Source organism: Euprymna scolopes, chromosome 31 (genome assembly GCF_053919585.1).
Source record: "Euprymna scolopes isolate OS-2025 chromosome 31, ASM5391958v1, whole genome shotgun sequence".
NCBI lineage: Eukaryota > Metazoa > Mollusca > Cephalopoda > Sepiida > Sepiolidae > Euprymna > Euprymna scolopes.
This window is the reverse complement of record NC_136512.1, coordinates 64,137,349-64,146,855: the sequence shown is the minus strand read 5'-3', so window position 1 is coordinate 64,146,855 and position 9,507 is coordinate 64,137,349.

The window sequence follows — 9,507 nt, the reverse complement described above, 5'->3', positions numbered from 1 at the left end:
TCATATCATGTTTAATGTTTGTGCAAATTTTTTTAAAATTCAAAGGCGTAGGTGTAGAGAAAAGTGCGGAAATACGAAAAGACGAACGGACAAGGGTGAATTTACAGGTCCACTCTCCTTTTGTCGGGGGACCCAAAAGAAATAAATGTATAAGTGACCCAGATCTTTATTTTAATTTTTGTTTTTATTGTTTGTTGTTGCGACATTACATAGCGTTCATTCCGAAGTCACGGCGTGGTTTGAGAACCAACTACATAAAACAGTCTTCGTAACTGCATTAAACGATCAGAAAAATGCGTAGTATAAGAAGAGGTAGGGGCATTACTTATTGAACATCTCTCGTACAAAGATACGCTTTCTTCTAAATTGTTTCTTTGTTGCTAAGTTTTAAACAACGGTTCTAGTTTTCATCTTGATTAAAAAAGTCCGTTAAAACATATTATCTGCTTGCATTACTTCAATTTCTTTTCTAATATTCGACCTTACTAAAATAAAATACACATCAAGTGCGCTTGAAAGCCAAATCACAACGTCATGTAAGGTAAATAAAAACAAATAATTTGCTTGTTTGAAATTTATAACATTAATATATTTCAGAGCTGAACTCCATCTTCAGTATGTTGTTTTCTTTCATTTTTTCTTTTCATTTTTTTCTTTTCTTCTTTCTCCTAATGTTCTATATAGAATTCACACCTCTGACATTTGACCTTACGTTTGCTCTCTTTTATAATTGATTCGAAAGGAAAGCATTACCTAGATAATGCAGTTTAGATTTCCGAAGTCGTGATTGGATGACTAACATTATGCTCTACAAATATGTCCCCTCCCTCTAAGCTGCTTTAAACAATGGTGTTTTCTACGTGCCAAGTATTATTGCTTTACTACTATGAGATGTGTATCCGGTGCATTACCTTATGAACACACCTCGTATTAACACCTTACGTTAAATTATACATTTTCGTCTAAATTCTTGATCTGTTGCCAGTTTTAAAACAGGGGTTCCAGTTTTTCGCTCGATTTAAAAAGATTTCGTTAAACCATATGCTCTGCTTTCGTTGCTTTAACCTTTCTTTCTGGGATTTTCCAATTTTTGGCTCCAAGACAAACGTGCATTTTATTTAATTATCGAAGACTTCTTTGGCATCAGGCAAAACAGAAACTATATGCCAATTAAAAATTTAATAATTTTTTAATAAAAAATAAAGAAAATGAAAAAACACCCCAAAAAACTTGCAAAATAAAAATCAGACAACAGCTTATAAAATTAAAAATAAAAATATTAAAATATTTCAAAGATTAAAAAAAAAAAAATGGACCTGCGAATTTTTTGTTCTTTTTATCATATAAAATATTCCACCATTTTTTAAAACGTTTTATCAACTTTTGTCCATTTTTATTTTGCACGCCTTTCTCTTTTATATTTTGTACTTTTATTGAAGGAGACAATTTGCTGCCTATAGAAAATATCAAGAAATTATATCAATTTGAAGGCTGTATAATTATGCTCGAAGACAATCAATTATTCAGCTGGGTGGTGACGGCGGTCAAGTGATTAACGATACAACATTAGTCATCCAAGTTCGAATCCAGTTAAAAAAAAATATTATTACAAAGGAGTCACCACTTATCCAGGTCCATAGACCATTCAAGGATAAGGGTTAATAAGTGTACAGTGATAGTATTAGTGCTCTGGAGGTTTCCATAATTTTATTTGGGTGGTTTTAGTAGCGCTCTAGAGACCTTAGTATTATATTCTCACTATATGGATCTATTAAAAAGAGGGGGTTAGAAAGACAAGGGAAGGAGAAAACAGATAGGACAGTTAGAGAGATAACATGTTTAATAGGAAAAAAATGTTATACATTTTAACATCCTCTATTTTGTTCTTACGGTCTCCAGGCAACGTCGGATATCCTGCTAGTATATACGAAAGGAAATGCGGACTTCTCAAAAAATCAATTTTAGTTAGGATGTTCGTAACTTTCTCGTGATCCCTTCTAGCAATTACTCAACGTCTTTCTAGAAATAATTCTGACTCCAAGATATCAGGGAAACCAATGTCAACACTAGAATCTTCGTATTCATACGATATGATAAAGATGATGATGATGATGAATGATTCAGTTCTGGCAAAAGTGCCAAATGTATTTCTCTGTAAAAAAACAAAACAAAAACAGCATTTGTATCTTTAACATTTGAAGAAACTAAATATCCAATGTTTTCTTGGAGAACATTAAGCTACGTCATCCACCGCACTCTCCAGGCGTAGCACCCTCTAATTTTCACCTATCCCCAGCCATGAAGTTGTTTTTGAATTTTCTGCTTAGTCACCATGTCATGTAAAAGACACGCTTCTTTCGCAAAAAAAAACACTCGCCTATCTGAAAACACTGTCAATAATTTTCCTCCCCCTTTATCTGTGCCTAAACCAAAAACGTAGATTCAGTGAACAAAGCTTCTTTCTTAGAACTGCACACCTGTTAACCTCCCTTCCCTTTGCCTGTTTTCCACATGGCTACAATTTGGTTGTCTTCAAGTTCAACGTAAGCAAAGTTTTTTTTTTCAATTTATTTAAATTACATTTTCACCCCAAACAAGGCACATTGGCACTTTGGTGCAGGGGGCTACTATCAGGGGCATCAACTACTGGGACACTATGTTGGGATTTTGGCAGCAAGATATCGGTTCACGTTACACTTGAACTTCTGCATGTCAGTACAGTTAGGGAAGCAGGAACCTGGAATGGAATTCCAGAGTCTAGTGGTTCTAGGGAAGAAGCTACTGGAGTAGAAAGATCTTTTACATCTAGGGATCTCTACTTTTTGGGGGTGGGATTTAACTACCTGTTGGGTTTGTCTAGGGTGTCTACGTCGTGGGGGCACACGTGTCTGCAGTTCTTCAGAGCATTCACCATTAAAATATTTGTAGAACAGACAGAGGGATGCAACGTTTTGTCGATAGGACAGAGGCTGAAGCTTAGATGCCAGTTCAGGTCCTATCAGATTGGCGATTCTCTTTTGAACCTTGTCTAGGAGCGAGAGACTAGTAGCTGATGCACCAGCCCAAATGTGACAACAATACTCCATACATGGGCGAATGGTGGCTTTATAGAGGTACAGGATACTTTCAGGTGTCAGAAGTTTTCTAGCACGGTAGAGAGAGCCTACCTTTTTCGCAGCGGCCCTGGCAATGAACCGCCCCCTTAAGTAATCCAATTTACCAAATTTCCACTACTAATGATTACTATATTATCCTATATCCTACTGTACGCTCAGTAACCCTTATCCTCGAGTGGCCTACGGGCTTTGATAAAGGCGACCCCTATATAAAAAACCAAAAAATCTTAGCGATGAGAGAGACGAGCCCTTAAGAAAAATCAAAAGTTTACTGTGAAATAACATGTACATCGATCTACCAATTCCTAATTTTAAAACTGCATTTTCAGGTGCTATGGCATTTTTTGCTTAAACCATTCCTATCTAATGATTGAATTTACGCATGCGAAAAACTAATAAAAATATTTCGGCAAGTTGAAATGAACTTTTCACATTTTAACTTATTGACATATTTCCGCACACGTTATTCTTTCATCCAAACAAAGATTTTACTCGTTATAAACCATCCTTGATATATGCTTACAATTTTCTGTTAATTTCAGTATTATGTGACCGGTAGTTAAAAAGTGTATTGGTTTAACACATACGCATATTGTAATGAAAACAGGACGGGAGATTCTTTCTAATAATCTTTTATTCAATTAGAAATCGACTATTCGTCTACTTAACAAGCAGAAATGTACAGCTTTTATAGCTTGGGTTATCAAAGAGGAGATAAGCCATATTAACAACAAACACTACTGCTGTTTTATTTATATACGCAATTATTTCACAGTTTTAGCTGTCAAACAATTTCATTAATGTTTCATTCATTGTTTTATATCGTGTTGCATTGTGTACTGACTTCCATTAAAACGTGACATTTCGACGGATGTGTTTTAAACCTAAGTAGAAAACTGCCACGTTTCGTCCATTTTTTTTTTTGCAATAACTTAGCTAAATCCGTCAGCGTAAATTCATGTCGCTGTCTGGCTCGTTTTTATGTTGATGCAACCAACAAACATGCAATAATATTATTCATGATTGTTCGAATACAAGAAGACACATACTCTTGTCTTTCTTCCATTGCGCGGCGAGAAAAAGAGAGGATGATGGATATTTCATATTTAATTTTCATATATCTTTTTGAAAAGTTAACAGCAAATACCGGGAGAAAGACGCACGCTGTCAAAAAAAAAACAAAAAAACAAAAAAACAAAAAAAAAACAAAAACAAAAAAAAACACATACTAAGAGTCGGCTCCAGGTGTGATACAAATTTAGTTGATGGTATCTATGTAATATATCACTTAGTCTGTGTGTGTATGTGTCTGTCTATCCGTTCAACTTTTTATTGGAAACTACCGGACCAATTAAACTGTAACTTTGTACGGACATTTATTATGATAGCTGCAGCGAACTAAGTATTATGGTATCCATTCGATGTATGACTATAGGTTAATAGGGATAAATCATCACAATACCATGTTTACTCTAGAAGTTTTCTTGAAATTTACTGATACGATCTAATTGAAATTTTGTATAATTGTTTGTTATTATAAGGTACATAGACTAAAATATTACGGTATCCGTGCGATCAACAGTTAAAGATTGTAAGAGATTAATAGGGATTAGTATTCAATGAAAACTGGGCACAATATTTTCATAAAATCAACAGTAGGTTCTTTACATTGCAATGTAGACTGCAATGAATTGTGGACAAAGTCACTATGGGGAGGCATGTGAAGCTTCCTCTAGTGCACTGGGGTTGATTAACGATTTGATTAACGAATGAGCTATTTAACCGCTTTCGATGACAATAAAAGTATTAGAAATGTGGAACATTTGTTAACCCTCTTTAAATTCCGAGCAACGTTGGGTCGCCCTGCTAGTATATTATAAAGTTGCGATTTAAAAAATAAAAAAATATACCCATATGACTTGGGTGCATCAGCTTGAATCGAAACCAAAGCCAAAACTTATGAAACAAAATATATGTATTTTCATATAACGTGTGTTCTTTCAGCTGAAATCGAAACCGAAACCAAAACTTATAAAGAATTCTTGGTAAAATTATTTATAAAAAAAAAATATTTAATATAACCTATGTGCTTTAAGAAATAATCTAAACCGAAACCGAGACTTATGAAGAATTCTGAATAAAATTATTTAATTTAAAAAATAGAAATCCGTAACATTAATTGTTACGGATTTCTATAGTCACAGTCACTCGGATGTAAACGTAACACACACACACACACAATAAATAACGCACACACTATCCTATTAATATATAGAATAGTATTCAGTGTAAAACTAGGCACAATATTAACCATATTTCATCACTAATTTTGTATAGAGACGCGTTTTATTCAATGGTTTATGACTTTTTGTTGCATAGAGGACATTCATATTAATGGAGCGACGATGACATGTAATACAGTGAGAGGGGAAGAAGAGAGAGGGAGAACGACATTTATACATTTTACTGTTCGGTGGTTCTTATAACATATTTTTAGAGACGAGGGTTATCAGTTCTTGTGACACAGAAGGGGACGGGACAGTCATTACTTAGATGGAGAGGGGGGCACATTATTTAGATGAGTTATACACAATGTTCATTAATAACGATAAGTGGGAAAAATGTTCATTAAGATGAGGGGACACAAAGTTCATATTAACGATTATTTCACATTACCTTGAATTTGGCAGAATCGACGACACGCAGGCACAATTACAAAATATGATATGTTCTTTAATTGCATTCGACCGGTCGCAACGATTGATGACAATCAAGGAATTCAAAGTCGACTACATGATTAAAACTTTCGCTCCAACATGGGGACCCTCCTCTGATTCGATCCGGCCTCGACTGTCTCCTGTCTCCAACTCTGGCCAACTCTGTCTACCCGTATGTCTAACTCATCTTCGACTCTAGCTCCTATATTGAGAATTTATTTCTGCCATGACGTCATGCGCATGTCCAAGAACGTACTCGACCCACGTGACCTGAACTCACGTGGCTTAAACATACATTTCCAAAACACTCTTCTGCCAATAAAGAATTCTCCTAACCTATTTTTCGATCTAACTTATTTTTCAACATGTTTTGCATTTTCTATTGTTCGTTCTTCTAACTGACCTTATTTTAATTCCGTTTTCATAAAAGAATTGAACAATCAACATATCTAAACTATTTTATGTGAAAATTGAACAATCGAAATTCTACATTCCATTTCTGACCCTATTTCTGAACCTTGCTTACAAGGTTCGAATCTCGGTCTATCTAATCTCATTTATACTTATGTTTTTCTTACAAGAAAAGGGGACCTTTCTTGTAACATTTTGCCTGTTTCTTACAAGTCTAGCACGCAGATAACTACTCCTGACGAACCCGATAAACAACTAAGTCCCAGCCCTTTACAGTACAGAGCCCTAGGTGTAATAAAGCTTTTTACTCCAATAGTTTATTCCTCAGAACTGCAAGACTTTGGAACTACCTTCCGGGATTCTGCTTTCCCAACTGAACTGATATGCAGAAGTTTAAGTGTAATGTGAACAAACATCTTTCTACTCATCTCCCTTCATAATGCCCCGCAAATTATGTCCCCGATAGTAGCCCCCTTCCTCGAAGTTGCACTGTGCCTTGTTTGGGGTGAAAACTGAATAATGTATATATATATATATATATATATATATATATATATATATATATATATATATGTATATATGTGTGTGTGTGTGTGTGTGCGTGAGAGAGACAGAGACAGAGTTTCTTCCTCATAGGTTTCGAAACGACTGAGCTTATCTTTTGTAAATTTCACACAAAGCTCAGTTATAAGTCTGACAGTGTTCTTAAATATGTTTTGCACCGAAATTCATTCGATAATTATCTAAAATCGAAAAAATCTCATTCTAAATATAGTCTTTATTTCTTATAGATAAAAACTAATAATTTTTACAAGAGAATATTTTACGTTAAACCTGCCAACGGAGCTAACACTGAGCCAATAAAAAGAGGGATTCAATTCTTAGCAAATCATTTCTACTTAAAAAAAACAACAACAAAAAAAGCAGAACTACTGTCATCTGGAGAAATAGCTCGGTGGCAAATCGAATAGGCTCCCTGTTTTTATTTTAATTTTTCTTAGTTCAATTTACGATAAAAGTAGAGGCATAATCCCCGCAAACCATGTCTTCCTTTGCCAATTTTAAAACTAAACATTAATCAGAAGTGACTTTTCCAGGGAATTCATCGACTTGCTCTTGTAAACCAAAGCAAATGGAATCTGAACAATGATATTATCATTATCATTTATTTATTTATATTTTTGCGCATTAGTCACCCAGCCAAAGTATTCCTCGCAACATAATATTCAATAGTTGACTTATTCTACAATAATACATACGCTAGTAATTGTCTGTATTTTTGAGATGAGGTGTTTTCATTGATTGAGATTGTCGGAGTGACTTCCTCATCTTGGTTGTTATTGTCACAACGTTTCGGCCGTTCTGCCCTCCGGCCTTCATCAGCTGTTTTGTATCGAACTGGGTAACCGTTTGTTAGTCTCCAACCCAACCCTTTATTATTATTATGGGGGTACCGTGTTCCGACTCCAGCTAGGCTCTGGGACATAGTTGTTGATTCTTTGTTTTGAATGTTACTTTTTCACTGCCTTCGTTCAGGATTGAACTCAGTACCTTTGGATAACTGTAAACTTTGATAAAACGTCTAGGACAACTCAGCCATATGTCACTAGGACAATTCTTAGTTGTTTTTTGTTAATGTTAAAGCTATGTTGTTATTCAAGGTTTTCTCTCTCTATCAGAGGTGTCCAAATTGCATTCAGCTATATGCTTGGTTTGCTCAGTAGGTTGTTATGTCCGAGCATGTGAGCTGTTTCTTTGAGTTTTCTCACTTTCCAGTGGGTCTCTCTGTTTATTATTTTTACTTCATCCCATAGGGGGCGATGGTCCCCACTCTCCATCCACACATGGTTGGCTATACCCGATTTTTCCGTCTCCCCTTTAGTTACCGCTTTTCGGTGTTCTTCCACCCTTACTTTAAGGGGGCGGCATGTTTCACCCTTGTAAACCTTTCTGCAACTGCATGAGATGGAGTATATGCAGTTTTTGGTCATGTTCTCCTCCATGCGGGGCTTCACTCGTACCAGGTGTCGTCTGAGTGTTGACTCGCTCTTGAATACCGTCCTGATGTTGTAGGGGGCACATATTCTCTGAATCTTTTCGGAGATACCTCGTATGTATGGTAGGCAGACTGTTGGAGGTTTTTGGGTTTCATTCTCCTCTCTTATACTATTAACACGTCTGGTGTATAGTATGTTATCGGGGTAGTTGTTACGACGGAGGGTATTCTTCAACCTGACCATTTCTTGGTGGTATGTAAAGGTGTCGTTACTTATTGTCTCTGCTCGATGTTATAAGCAGCGTGCGATTCCATGTTTGGTACTGTATGGGTGATGGGAGTTGAAGTTTAGGTATTGTCCGGTGAAGGTAGGCTTGCGATATACGGATGTCTTAAACCCATGCTCTGTGCGTGATATGAGTATATCAAGGAAGGCCAGTTGGTTATCTTTAACGTTGTGACAATAACAACCAAGTATATCAAGGAAGGTCAGTTGGTTATCTTTAACGTTGTGACAATAACACTCAAGATGAGGAAGTCAGTCCGACAATCTCAATCAATACATACGCTATCTGCATGGATTAAAATATCATGTTTAAGCTTATTGCACGACCGGAATGTCAGGTGTACAGGTAGTATATATATATATATATATATATATATATATATATATATATATATATATATACTGTGCGAGAGTCTGTGTGTGTGTACGTGTGTGTGTGCTTGCGTATGTGCGCGTATGTGTGTGTGCGTGTGTACGTGTGTTGATAGTATAAAGACTTCAGTCTCTCGTGTGATTTTAAGACGTAAAGCTGTTTTTTCTAACTGTTATAACAGTGTGTGCGTCCGTGCGTTTGTGTATACGTGCCTGTAATCACACGAGTGCGTGCGTGTATTCGTGTGTGTATACGCGTGTGAGCGCATGAGTGCATGTGCGTGTGCATGTGTATGCGTGTCTGTGTGCGTGTGTGCGTGTATGTGCGTGCGTGTGTGCGTGCGTGTGTGCGTACGTACGTGTGTGTATGTGTGCTCGTGAGGGCGTCTGTGTGTGGTGTGGTGTCTGTATGCGTGCGTTTGACTGTTTGCATGCGTTTGTGTGTGCGTGTGTTTGTGTGTGTGTGTGTGTGTGTGTGTGTGTGTGTGTGTGTGTGTGTGTGCGCGCGATACAAATCAATCCAATGTTTGCGTTAATCAGACGGAACCACAGCAAACGCATGACCGGGCGGGTACAGCTAGTATATATATATATATATATATATATATA